The 13,981-nt window shown below is 40.7% G+C and overlaps 1 pseudogene; it reads left to right on the top strand.

The window, feature by feature from the left end:
- The window catches only part of LOC127687603 (cytochrome P450 2C6-like), a 95,046-nt pseudogene that overhangs the window by 70,609 nt on the left and 10,456 nt on the right, over positions 1-13,981 (top strand).

Genomic DNA, 13,981 nt, shown 5'->3' with positions numbered 1-13,981 from the left:
TTGGAACACAAAGTATACACCATAACATAGGCAATAACTATGTAATTATAGAAAATAAACATAGCATTTTTAGTTGCTTTTTCTGTTAGAGCAGTTGCAACTAGAAAGCCTAAAAATGAATCATTAGTCACATGCACATATTTTTTAATCTTCTAAATTATAAATATGAGTATCATTTATCTGTAATAACTAAGTCCTCTAGGATTAACACCATTACGTGGTAGAGGTAGAAATTGAGGACATCAAGAACAAATCTTTATAATTTGATGTGCACAAAATATAAAATTATTTCAAATACCTAAAGGACAGTCATTTAGAGAACATATCCTTTGTTCTTAGAAATTTGAATCACATTTGCATAAACTGTAAAAATTAAGAATTAGCAGTATTAAAAATGGACCAATTTTAAGCAACTATAAACCATGAAGTATATATATATATATCTACTATTATTAAAAGCTTGACTTTTAACATCTTAAAAATAGCTGCTATAGCACCCAATTCAGGTATCTGTGTTGAAGCAGGGAGAAACTTAAAGGAATAAACATGTGATCTGATAGTACAAATTATCTTTTGGATAACAATTATTAATTTTGCCTAAAAATGCTTGCCATGTAATAGATCAACCATTAATAATAAATTTGATTGCTGCTTGAAGCAAGGAACAAACGTTTCCTACCTTGAAAACAGAGCTTTAAGACCTTCTGTGGCAAGCTTAAAATGAGGTAAATATAAGGTAAAGCCAATTAATATATCCTAACAACCTTTGAAAGTCATTTACCTAAAAATTTCTAAAAGTCCATAGTTAGGAGCAAGGGCCTGTAACAAACATTCCATGAACATTATACACTGAAAATTTTAAGATCCTAACTTCTAGTATTGAAACAGAGACAAAACTTTTTTTTAAAGCCAAACACTCCCTAGGTGGGGCCTGTAAGGCAGAAACAATTTCTCAAAGCTTCCTCACTAGCTTCCCCTGAGGCAGCTCTAAGCTTTGCATTAACTCAAATGTAAATTTTTTTATCTGCCCTAGGATCCACCTTTAGTCCTTGGCAAGGACTAGATCTGAGCCTTTTATCTAAGACCAGACCCAAACCTACCAGTCCTGCAAGGACGTTTTGAGGATTAAACAAAAGAAACCTGTAATTCCATGGTCAAAGGAACCTACTTGATATCAAATACATTTCCACAGAGATCCCCTTTTTAATCTTGGAGGGTTAAATTTTGCTCCTACCATTGTAGCCTATAAACTTGTGGAAAAGTGGCAATGGGCCTCTAAAACCCATAGCTGTATCACTCTCAAAATTATCTTAATTACAAAATGTTAAGAATTATGAGCCTGCAAACTGAAAACTGCAGCCAATGACACACTGATTTTTATTGTAACTCAATGTTTTCTTGCAATATTAGAGCACAATTGCAATTTTGGAAGCAAATCCCAATTTTAAACAATCTATTTTCTTTAAAAGCAATGGCAAACACATATTTACAGCACAAGGTTTGTCTGCCAGTTCTTATGTTCAAGTGTATGACAGTGTAACTTATTAAAGAGACATTATTTTAAATCTTAATCTTCATTGAGTCCAATCTCCAGGCCAAGATTCACATGAAACACCATGCCAATTTAGGAGCATCTTAAAGGCTTGTATTTCCTGGATTGCGTCATGCCACGTGTTGTTTAAAAATGGCGACTACCCTAAACTACCAGCTTTAACCTAACTTTTTGTTAATAACATTATACCTTTTAAATCATGTCCAGTGACTTAAGCCAATACTCTATAGTCAAGACATGGAAAATATACCTTTAAATCCAATTATAAACAAGAACAAAGCATGAGTTGCGTTAGGCCACGTGTAGCTAGTTGAGATGGCTCCAACACCGAATCACCAGTTTTAAACTAACCTTTTCTTAATAACACTATACCTTTTACATAATAACCAATTAATTTATAACTCTTTAGTCAAGAAATGTAAAGCCTTATACCATTAAAACCAATTAGAAACAAGTATAAAGTGACTACATGAATTTCACAAGCCAAACAAAAGTTTTCCCAAATCTTGAGGCTTCTGGGCTTTTAAAAGCGGCTTTTTCCCCAGCCATGCTTGCCTTTTGGGTGAGTGAGCTGCGCTGCTGTGGCGCGGCTTTAAATCAGTCCCCACACAAACTGCAGCTGGCTCAAGAGGTTGCCAGCAGATGAAATCCTTACCAATTTTTCTTTTTAACATGAAACAGTCATTCACACAAAAACACAGAGAGGACATAAACATACACATAGACAAACAGTCGGTGCACCGGGACAAACACAGAAAGATACACAGAAAGATAAGCGCGCTTGTTAAGCAATTGCATCCATTTTCCTCTTTAAACAGCTCTTAGAGGCTGTGGACATATGCCTATTTTTAAAACCCCTTTCTTTTTCACCTAAATCAGCTCTTACGAGCTTTGGACAAATGCCTACCAAATTCCTTCCCCATATTCCACTGTCTACCCCCTAAGCGAGTACAGCACTGGGTCCATACTGCCTCACTTAGTCCGTATCCTATAACTTACCATGCAGCATACTATCTTTTCGTTTTTCCGTTTTCCGTGAAGCTTCGCCAAGACAGGGTCACCTCAGGTAATCTTCTGGAATCCAGCCAGCCCCGCGTCCGGGAGCCACTCTGTTGGGTTCCATAGCTGCCTGCAGCTATTATGAAGTGGGTTTCTGGAACAGAAGCTGAGGGATAAATAGGGAAGGGAAGGGGCGAAAAGAAGTATGGCTAAGACAATATTCACTGATCAAAGCCCGAAACTTTAATGTCGCCAGACCTTTTAACAGTTTGGGTAAACCCTTCCCCCCAGACTCTGGGCTGAGTTCCGGTGGAAGTTGTCTAGCTTCTCTTGGAGGTTCTCGTCTTGACTGCTCCGGCAGCTGGGTGGGTCACCTGCTTAATTCAGGAATTCCTAGACCTGGAGGAACAATGAACTTAACCTTTACTTTGAGCACTCCACCCTAGGTGGATCAGGATCCTGGCTATCTGGGAGAAGTTAACCTTGACCAAAGTCAAGCTCTGACCATGTGCATGACTGCCCCAATATGGCTCTGTACAATATTCATATTAAAAAGCCATATAACTGAGGAAAAAGACAATACAAAGGGCAGGAGAGATGGAAACTGACACCAATCATGTCATAGAGTGCAAGCTATTGTATCCAATAAGCATTGTTTTCTCTGTCTTTCACTGTTTCTCCAAATCCACCCCATTGTGTGATTTTCATTTATGATGTATTTAAAATATTGTGCAAACAAAGCATTCAATTTATAATTTTCATTTTGTGTATTAAACATTTTCAAAAATAAAAGGGACTTAATATAAAAATATGTTATTTTGTGTTTATGTTTTAGTTTATTTTTTTTAAGTAATCAGCTCCTTTTTATTAGTATTATTTTCTATATTCTTTGTTTACATTCCAAATGGGTTTCCCTTTCCGGTTCCGCTGTCCCCCATAAGTCCCACAAGCCCTCTTCCCTTCACCTGTTCTCCAATCAACCTCTCCTACTTCTCTGTCTTGGTAATCCCCTACAATGTGCATCGAGCCTTTCCAGGACCAGGGCCCTCTCCTTCCTTCTTCTTGGGAATGATTTGATCTGTGAATTATGTCTTGGGTATTCAGACATATCCCAGTGAGCTAATATCCACTTATCATTGACTGCATTTCATGTGTGTTCTTTTGTGATTGGGTTACTTCACTTAGTATGATATTTCCAGATCCAACCATTTGCCCAAGAATTTCATAAATTCGTTGTTTTTAATTGCTGAGTAGTATTTCATTGTGTAAATATATCACATTTTCTGAATCCATTCTTCCATGGAGGGGCATCTGGGTTCTTTCCAGCTTCTGGCTATTATAAATAAGGCTGCTATGAACATAGTGGAGCATGTGTCCTTATTGCATGCCAGGGAATCCTCTGGGTATATGACCAGGACAAACACTACCTCAGAGTAAAAGGCTGGACAAGAAACTTGCAAGGAAATGATTTTAGAAAATAAGCCAGAGTAGCCATTCTAATATCAGATAAAATTGACTTTCAACCCCAAGTCATCAAAAGAGACATGGAAGGACACTTCTTACTGGTCAAGGGAAAAATCCACCAAGAAGAACTCTCAATTCTGAACATCTATGCTCCAAATGCAAGGACACCCTCATTCATAAAAGAAACTCTTTTAGTTTATTCTTAAATGGGATTTTTATTATTTAACATGTCATTTTCTTATTGTGCAATTTCCTTAATTACTGGTAGTGTGTAACATTGGTTTTACTGCAGGTATTTTGAGAAGTATCTTGTTTTTTTCTGTTTTAAAAAGAATTTTCTTTATTCCTGGGAATTTCCTTCATGTACACAATTAGACATCATCATATTTTTCCTGTGTAGATATTTATATTTTATCATTTTTACATATTCAACCTTATTGTAAGACTGGAGCAATGTTGAGTCCATGAAAATTTTGGACAAAGAAATGAATAACAAGTTTGAAATATAAGCTTGTAATGTCTAACACAATGTATATATTTTGATTCAAGTCTAGTATGAATCTCTTAAAGAAAGAACAGGTTTATTTAACTCTAGTGTAACCAGACTTGACTTTAGTCCAGTCATAGTAAAGTAGAGAACGCCCAATTGTTAGTCAAATGCCTTTGATTTTTTTCTCACTGTATTTAGCATACAGACCTTTGTTTCTAATGAATGATAAAAAAAAAACTTGTTTTCATCTTTTAAGATATGAAAGTCCTGCATTGTACACATTAGGTGCAGAGTATCCATGAATCCAAGCCAAAAAAAAAAAATGCGTGTGTAGAAATGAAATTTAGATCCTCTGTATCAGTCTATGCAGTTCTTTCTGTGTTAATTTCTTCTAGAACTATGCTTTCAAGTTCTTTTTTGGCAGCAAAAGAAAATGATATGATATTGTATAGTCATTGTTATCATAGGTGCTAGTAAACAATTTTTCAGATGTTTCATCACACAATTCTTAGGAAAGTCACAATCATCACTCAGAATTTACACTTGAAAACTTATCAATCACTGTGGCTGATATTGTTTTTTGCTGGGACAGAGACAACTAGCACTTTGAGATATGGCCTCTTGCTCCTGATGAAGTATCCAGAAGTCACAGATAAGGACAGATAAGGTGAACCACAGAATTCTCATAGGAATCTAGGAAGGCATTATTAGTGTCCTGTATGATATTGTACAGACGATGTCCTTAACCTTCTATGCTACTGGTCATAGAGATTAGGGTGAATGAATGGAATGAAGGAACTGTAGATGTAGGAAAAGCGAACACATGCTGATCAATGTCTTGGTTCCTTGGGAGATAATCTGTGACAGTTATGGCCAGCCTTCTTTGGCTTGTTTTACCTGTATATTTAGTTCCCAAGTTACGTTTTTAGAGCAGGCAAATTCTTGCACTTCCTTTTTCCCCTGATAAATCTAATTCTGATGTACAGAGGCAAAAACTTACCTCACTGGAGCATAAGCATGAGTCCTAGTATTTCCTGGCCTGTCTGAGTTAAGGTTCAATCTAAGAAGGAGTGAAAATAAGTCAATTCATTAGAAAGTTATTTCTATGTAGGCAGAAGTTGTAGAAAAGGGAATGTCATTATTTCAAAAGTCCATTTCCATGCAATTCCTATTGAACCCCCTTTTTCTACTTGTACCAACAGCCTTTTCTTTTAAAAATAACATTATTGTAAAAATATACTTTTATTTTTTCATATTTACAGTACTTATTAAATTATTTATTATGTTTATGGATATTTGTTCACTTAACAGTTAAGATACAATGTATTACTGCCCAAAACAAAAGTTTTCCTATGACACTTATGTGATCAGATAGCTTCAAATATTACATATGCATACTTGGTACATATGCAGTTTTAATGCTTTCATTAAGAGAACATCTGGAGATAGCATCAAAAAAATAACAAAGTGGTACAGACTTTGTTCTTATATTATTGGCCCCAGAATAAATACAGCACTCATGAGAACTGTTTTAATTTTTTCCAAAGCAGAGGTGGTCACCTCTGTTTCCTCTTCAGGTGTGTGTGTTCCTCCTGGAGAGCATCTAAATGTGTCAACCTGAAAGTTCCTTTTAAATACAATCAATGTTTCAACATATATTAAATTCACCATTCACTTGTGCATAATACACATAGAAGTGACTCTAGCATAAACATGAATGAGAATTAGTAATTAAAAGGTAGGAGAAAAGGAAAAAGACAAACCACCAAGAGGGGTTCACAAAAATACTGAAATACAATGGTGTAATGAGGCATGAGGAAAAATAGGGCAGTGAAATGACACTGTAAAATAGATGCTAGATGAACATGTTGAAAGGACTTTCAGCACCAGGATGAAAGGGCTTAAAAGGGGGGAGTATACAGGGTTAGGTGAGTGTGGCTAGGCGGTGTGGGGGAAGGTGTCCAGGCGGGCCCTTGCCTGGGCACCTCTGCCCCTGAGGGACCACACACACACAGACATGGTATAGAATAGAGTTTATTCAGAATAGGGGATGGGAGTTAGTGGTAGAGAGAGAGGTACAGAGAGAGAGAGAGAGAGAGAGAGAGAGAGAGAGAGAGAGAGAGAGAGAGAGAGAATAGAGAGAGTGAGCGAGTGGAGGCCGGCCATGACCACGTGGAGGGGGGAAGAGCCCCAGGGGCAGAGAGGTGAGAGAGTGTGGGAAAGCAGAGAGCAAAAAGAGAGAGGAGGAGCAGGTAGCCCCTCTTATAGTGGGCCAGATATCTGAGGCGGGGCATACCTGGCTATTGCCAGGTAGGTGTGGGGTGGAGCTTAGACAAAACCCCAACATTCCCCAATGTTTGGTTAATTAATAAAAGAAAAAGAAAAAAGAAAAGAAGTGATGGTGAATACGGCGAAGCAGGAATAGGGTCGTTGTTGAGATCTGGCTGCTTCATGCTGACATTGGGGCGGCGTGTCTCTGGGGAACCTAGAGAAAGGGGTATGGGGGGTGATTGTCCAGTCTCAGGAGGACTGGCTACTTCTTTGCTGTCCAGGGTTTGTAGAGCCATTTGAAGATAGGTCAGGAGAACAGGTCCAGTAGAAGCTGTCTGCGTTTGGAGAAGCTGAGAGGAGATTAGAGCATATGAAGGTTGCTTCTCCAGAGCTGTCCTGGATATGGCAAGGGCCTGGATTTAACAAGATGTTGGAACACATTAGTATAGTTAGGGAATAAGACTAAGTACATTTGGGAGAAAGGAAAATTTTCTTAAGATGTACAATTGAAACCCAGAGGAATCCCACCCTTTGGAAAGGTAGTAAAGTGGGAAATTGGGCAGATGTACTTATCTGGATGGAGACTACTTGGTCCATGAGCAGTAGATTTAACATGAGTTAACCACATGAACAGACTTTAAGATGAGCCTTTGTGGATCAGAAGGAATAGAATTGAAGGTTGGGACAGTGACAGAGCAAGAAGAGGAAATATGAAGCATTCAATGGAACCAGAGTTTAGGTAAGGAGATAACTGTCTAGCTGTCAATGTAGTCAGAAATCTGAGGAATAAACAATAACTTAGCAGTTATATTATTAAAGAATGACAGATTCCAGTAGCCAGCAGTTCTTTGTGGTCTCTGGTCTCCATGGAGGCTTTGGCTGTCAGTCTGGCTTTCAAGCACAGAAGATGTACGGCTTTTTCTCTGTGGAATGGATACCCATGACATGAGAAATGGCTTACTTTTGTTTAGCTAAGTCATTTGACTCAAGGTATCCGGTTTTTTCCACTGCACTCTTTCAGGCAGCATCCTGTGGCGGTGTCCATCTTTCTTCTGAGACCTCCTGGGAGAAGCTGTCAGGCCTTTGGGAATTCTGTCTGTCTTAAATCTACTAACAAACTTCTGACAAGATTGAGTGCAAGATAGGAGAGCAATAGTTAAAAAGAGACTAGGAATGGAAATCTTAAGTGGCTTTGACAGGTTGCATAGGTAGAGGAAAGTATATTGCCTTGGTTAGTAAAGATGCTAGGATCAGAGTAAGAAAGCTGGCAGCAATGGATAAAATTGTGGTGACAGAAAATGAGTTTGTCTAGGCAGATTTAGGCTTGTTAACATCAACTTGAGCATGCAGGCTATAGGAGAAAACGAGTTAAGGGTGTGGGAACACAGAATAGGTGAGGTTTAGATTCTTTATCGTTTACCAGACTGTTAAATTTAAAAGTATACAGTTGAAGACAAGTAGCACCCACTGGGTAGGGGAGGGAGTTGTTCTGCAAACTTAGCATCCTGAAGAGTGCAGAAACAACGGAAAGGAAGCTAAACCAAAGAGCCCAGACCATCGTGAGGACCCTTAGGAGCCGAGTTTAGAAAAGCCGGAGCTTTAAAAGCCGGAGGAAGTGTCCCACCTGGACCAGGATTTTCGAGGACAGCTGTAAAAGCCAAAGGGATACTCAGGATCACTTCCGGATTAGGATACACTCGAGGGTGGGTCTAGAAGTCCTAAGCAGGAGTGTGGGCTAGGCATGAGAGAAAACCCTTCATTCCAAAAGAGGTTGGCCAGACTTCATTTGAAAGCTAAGGGTTATTTACTATTGTGGTTAATGTTTATTTAAATTTCTAATCTGGTAGAGGGAAGAACCTGACAGGTAGCATACATACTTGTGGAAGCCAGTGTGGACCACTTGGCTGTGGGACCCGGTTCCCCAACCTTGTTTCTCCTGCCTGTGCGTGGCTGGAAGACCAGTCATGGCCTGCTGTATTAACAGTAGAGGACGTTGAGAGTGGTGGGAAGGAGACCGTGCAGTGAAGAAGAGGGAAGACAGGGTGGTAGGGAGAAGCCATAGAGCTGTGAGAGAATCGGGTAGTAGAATTGATGGAGCATCCTAGCAGCCAGTGTGGAGCTGGGAGTGGGCTGTGGCTAGGCTTTTGCAGGTAAAGGCCCTAGAAATCTGCGCTGTAGCCAGCAGAGCAGGACAGTATGGTGGTGGGGGGGTGGGGCGCAGCAACAGGAAAGGAGTGCAGGCTTGCTGCAGTGGGGAGGCAGCATCGCTCGGCAGGGATGGAGCACAGCCGGATTCTGAGAGTCTGGAGAGACCACACCATGGGTAACAGTTGTGCTACTAGAACCTGCGGTGGTTCTGATGGTACAGACTGTCAGCGAGAAAAGCTGTAGCAGGGAAAGTTAGTGATCGCGCATGCGCAGGGTGGAACTTCCTGTCAGCAGTGGAAGTCGGAAGTTAGGTAGCCTGCAGTGGCTGGGAAGTAGCTTGTTTCATATCTTAGCAACTGCGCAGGAGGGGCGGAGCTGGCACAGAAGCGGTGGCAGAGGCGGCAGCGGCTTCGGCAGCAGTTCTGGTGAGGGAGGGGGTCTGGCATGGGCTTCGGCAGCCGCTCTGGCAACCGCAGCCAAGGCCAGGGCTTGGCGGTGGAGAACAGGAAAGTATCAGTTGCGTGAGGCACCTGGGAGCAACCGCAACTGTGGCCAGCGCGCCATGAGCCCTAAGGGCAGCCAAGCCAGCACGGGAAACAAGGGGAACCAGTAGAATAAATGCTGCTATCCAGCAGTGATGTGCGCCCGCACGCGCGCGACCTCTGTGAGGCTGTGGTTTAACTTGTTTTGTATCCTAGCAATAAGACAATAAGGGGTGAATTAGATAGCCGAGCCCAGTGGCACTCACCACGCAGGGCATTGCCACCACTGCCTATGAGTTCCTCCAGGAAGGGGGGACAGAACAGCGGCAGTCCTGCGGGGAAACGCGGGAAGTGCAGAGACTATTGCTTGACCAGTGGGGGTGTAAGACTTACCCATTGGTGGAAGAGGCTTAATATCCCATGGTGTTTCTCATTCCCGGCCAAACGCACCAAGTGAAGGACTTAAAGCACCAGGATGAAAGGGCTTAAAAGCGGGGAGTATATGGGGTTAGGTGAGTGTGGCTAGGGGGCATGGGGGAAGGTGTCCAGGAGGGCCTTTGCCTGGGCACCTCTGCCCCTGAGGGACCACACACACACAGACATGGTATAGAATAGAGTTTATTCAGAATAGGGGATGGGAGTTAGTGGGAGAAAGAGAGACAGAGAAAGAGAGAGAGAGAGAGAGAGAGAGAGAGAGAGAGAGAGAGAGAGAGAGAGAGAGAGAGGAGGCCAGCCATGACCATGTGGAGGGGGAAGAGCCCCAGGGGCAGAAAGGTGAGAGAGTGTGGGAGAGCAGAGAACAAAAAGAGAGAGGAGGAGCAAGTAGCCCCTCTTATAGTGGGCCAGATCTCTGGGGCGGTGCATACCTGGCTATTGCCAGGTAGGTGTGGGTTGGAGTTTAGACAAAACCCCAACACATGTAAGCTGTATTTCTACAGTCTCAGCATGAAACTCAGTTGGAATCAGTAAGTAATCAATATAAGGTTATAAAAGGAGCTTCTTATTACCTGGGCCCCCTTCCTACTGTTGTGGATAGCCCTGGGCTTGTATTTTAATGCTAATTCCACTCCTCAGAGGGGCTGCAGATGAGGAGTTGCCTTGTTAACCTTCCCTCCCACCTTAACTTTTCAAATAAAGGCTTGAGCCAATGATTGGGCAGGAGGAAGTGGGAGAAGCTGAGAGTTGAGGGAAGGAGCAAGGGAAATAAACAGGAGGGGAAGGGTCTATGAGAGAGGTGGACAGGCGGCAGAGGGAGAGTGGCCTGAAGAAACCATAAGGTATATGGGATAATATAGATGGAAACAGAGTAGTGTAGTGGGAGGTCGCCCAATCTAGGCTTGTAGCTTGTTTTGTTAACTGATTGACTTGAGCTTTCTTTTACTGGGGAATTGGGTTGGAAACAAAGTAGCAACACCTACAGTCCTACGGTGACTGAGTTTTCCCCATGGAAGAAGACAGAATAATTTTTATTTATTTTTTATCAATTGGTTATTTTATTTATTGACATTTCAAATATCCTTTTTGCCCTTCTTTCCTGTCTCCCCTCTGCAAACCTCTCATTCTATCCTCTCTCTGCTTTGCTTCTAAGAGGGTAATCCCCCACCCACACACCCACTCTTGCATCCCCCTTCTATAATAACTGTATCTGGGGCAACAAGCTTCCACAGGACCAAGAGTTTCCCCTCAGATTGATGTTAGATAAGGCAATCCTCTGCTGCATATGTAGCTGGAGCCATCTATGTATTCTTTTTGGGTGGTTCAGTCACTGGGAACTCTGATGAGTTCTCTTAGTTGATATTGTTCTTCCTATGGGGTTGCAATGCTCTTAAGCTCCTTCACTCCTTTCCCTTGCTCTTTTATTGGAGTCCCTAGGCTTAGTTTGATGGTTGGCTGTGAGTATCTGCATACAAGACTCCTGTGTGGGAACAATTCTCAGCACCAGCTATAGTGTCTGGGTTTGTTTTCTGCAGATGGGACAGATCTTAAGGATGAGCCATCTCTGAATTGCCTCTCCTTCAGAAGATGGAAAGATCTTCCATGCTCATGGATATGCAAAATTCCAACTCAATTTATAACAGAGAAAGAGCAATTCTCAAATTCATCTGGAATAACAAAAAACTCAAGATAGCAAAAACAATTCTCAACAATAAAACAAAAACAAAAACAAAAACAACAACTTCTGAGGGAATCACCATCCATGACCTCAAACTCTCCTATAGAATTACTCTTTTAAAAATATGTGTAAGATACTCTGTATAGAGTGAGTTCCAGGACAGCCAGGGCTATACAAAGAAACCCTGCCACAGAAAAAAACCAAATCCAAAAACAAAACAAAGCAAAAAAACAAAACAAAACAAAAGATAGTCTGTATATGCTCACAGCCAACCATTGGAGTGAGCATAGGTTCATCAATGGAGGAGTTAGAGAAAAGACTGAAGGAGCTCAAGGGGTTTTCAACCCATAGGAAGAACAACAATATCAACCAACCAGACCCCCAGAGCTCCCAGGTACTAAGCCGACCAAAGAGTACATGTGGAGGGATGCATGGCTCTAGCAGTATATGTAGTAGAGGATAGACTTGTCAGGAATCAATGGGAGGAGAGGCTCTTAGTCCTGTGAAGGTTCAAAGCCATAGTGTAGGAGAATGCCAGGATTGGGAGTTGGAGTGGGTGTGTGATTGGGAGCACCCTCACTGAAGCATGGGCAGGGAGGTGGGATTATGTGCTTTCCAGAGGGGGGGATTGGGAAAGAGGGTAACATTTAAAATGTAAATATATAAAATATCCAATAAAAAAACCAAGTAGTTGACAGAGAAAGTACAGTCTATAGGGATGGAAGGGGAAGAGTGATTATGTTCCAGTCCTAGAATTGTGAGGATAAGAGCACTTTTCTCCAATTTGCTAATGCATTTCAGTGGCAAGATCTATCTTTTAGATAAGTTAGCAGCTATAAAAATATCTACATGTTATCATCATAATAGAAAGTTACAAGTATTCTACAGAGTGAAGAGAATTAAACCCTTAACCCAAGAAACAGTCATGGAATATCAGAATACTAGGACTGTATACAAGCATATGATCCTTTAGGGAGCCCTCTGAGTTACATGTAAATAATTGCCCTGAGACTGTTAAGCAAAAATGTAGGCCTGGACCCCAGTGTTGTATCAACTCTTGACTTTCTTCATAAAACACTTGAGAATATTTTTTATCTATTTCTCTGAAGCAGAGTCAAGGAAGTCATGGGCTCTAAGAATCTGAACAATACACATAGGAGGATTAAATTATAGGATAGGTTTCTGAACTCAAGACCTATAAAGCTCCAAATTCTGGTTTTACGATGTTAATACTGCATTCATGAACAGAGACTGAGGGACAAATGAAAAGTAATATGTGGTGTGAAGCCCACCTTAACTGAGATTTTATTCTAAGATCTATGAATTAAAATACTTAGAAGGAATTATAACTCATGAAATGTAAGATTACAGGCTAAATAGAAAACACATTAGTCAAAATAACATATACCTTCAATGAATTTTACAATGAAAACTTGAATAACTATACCCTGAGATCTAGCACATTGATAATGAAGTAACAAGAAGTGTGTGTGTGTGTGTGTGTGTGTGTGTGTGTGTGTGTGTGTGTGTGTGTCTGATCTATATTTAGATATCTTTTAGGATATACATGTAACTGTAATTCACATTTTCATTTTTCCTAAGATAAAATAATAGATATTTAATGCACATGGGTATATAGGGAACATTTTTTCCTTACAAATATTGTTATATTTCAGAAGCAAATGTTAGCTTTGGACTTGGCCTGTTTTGAGCACCATACTCATCAAATTCTACACACACACACACACACACACACACACAGACACACAGAAGATTTTTAAGAAAAGATTTTATTTTTACAACAATTTAATGTTTTATTTCTAGGTTGTCTTCCAGCAGACTGTGACATGATGGTTAATTGTGTTGTTATGCTATGTGAAATATGTATTTAATCCTATTTTATTTGCTATTATAACAAGCACATACTGATTTATCACAGCAGTTATTTTGTAAGATAGTGGTATGAATCTACAGGTAGCATCTTTGCATGTCTTAATGTACTCCTGGATATAAAATGCATTTATAGTGCTATTGAGGCACATTTTTGTGCAGCAGGTAGTGTGATAAGCATTTTACTTCTTTCCCATTTCCCTGCTTTTTACTATAACCAACCAGCTAAAGTCCAGGAAGAGATTCATCATATGATCAGCAAACATTGCAGCACTTGCATGCAGGACAGGAGCTGCATGTCCTACACAAACGCCATGAATCATGACGTCCAGAGATTCATTGACCTTCTCCCTACCAACCTGCCACATGCAGTGACCTGTGACATTAAGTTCAGGAACTACCTAATACCCAAGGTAAGCTTTTCCCCCTCTGTTTTACCTCTGTGTTCTGTCCTCCAGTCCTTTGAGTCACATTATGCTACAGGTGGTTTATGATGCTTCACGATGGGGAGGCCAGCTCTATAGCATACAGGGACATGATAGTGACACTCTTACATTGTCCAGCCTTCCTAA

This window comes from Apodemus sylvaticus, chromosome 1 (assembly GCF_947179515.1).
Source record: "Apodemus sylvaticus chromosome 1, mApoSyl1.1, whole genome shotgun sequence".
NCBI lineage: Eukaryota > Metazoa > Chordata > Mammalia > Rodentia > Muridae > Apodemus > Apodemus sylvaticus.
The sequence above is the reverse complement of the archived record's forward strand: the minus strand, read 5'-3'. Positions and strand labels throughout refer to the sequence as shown.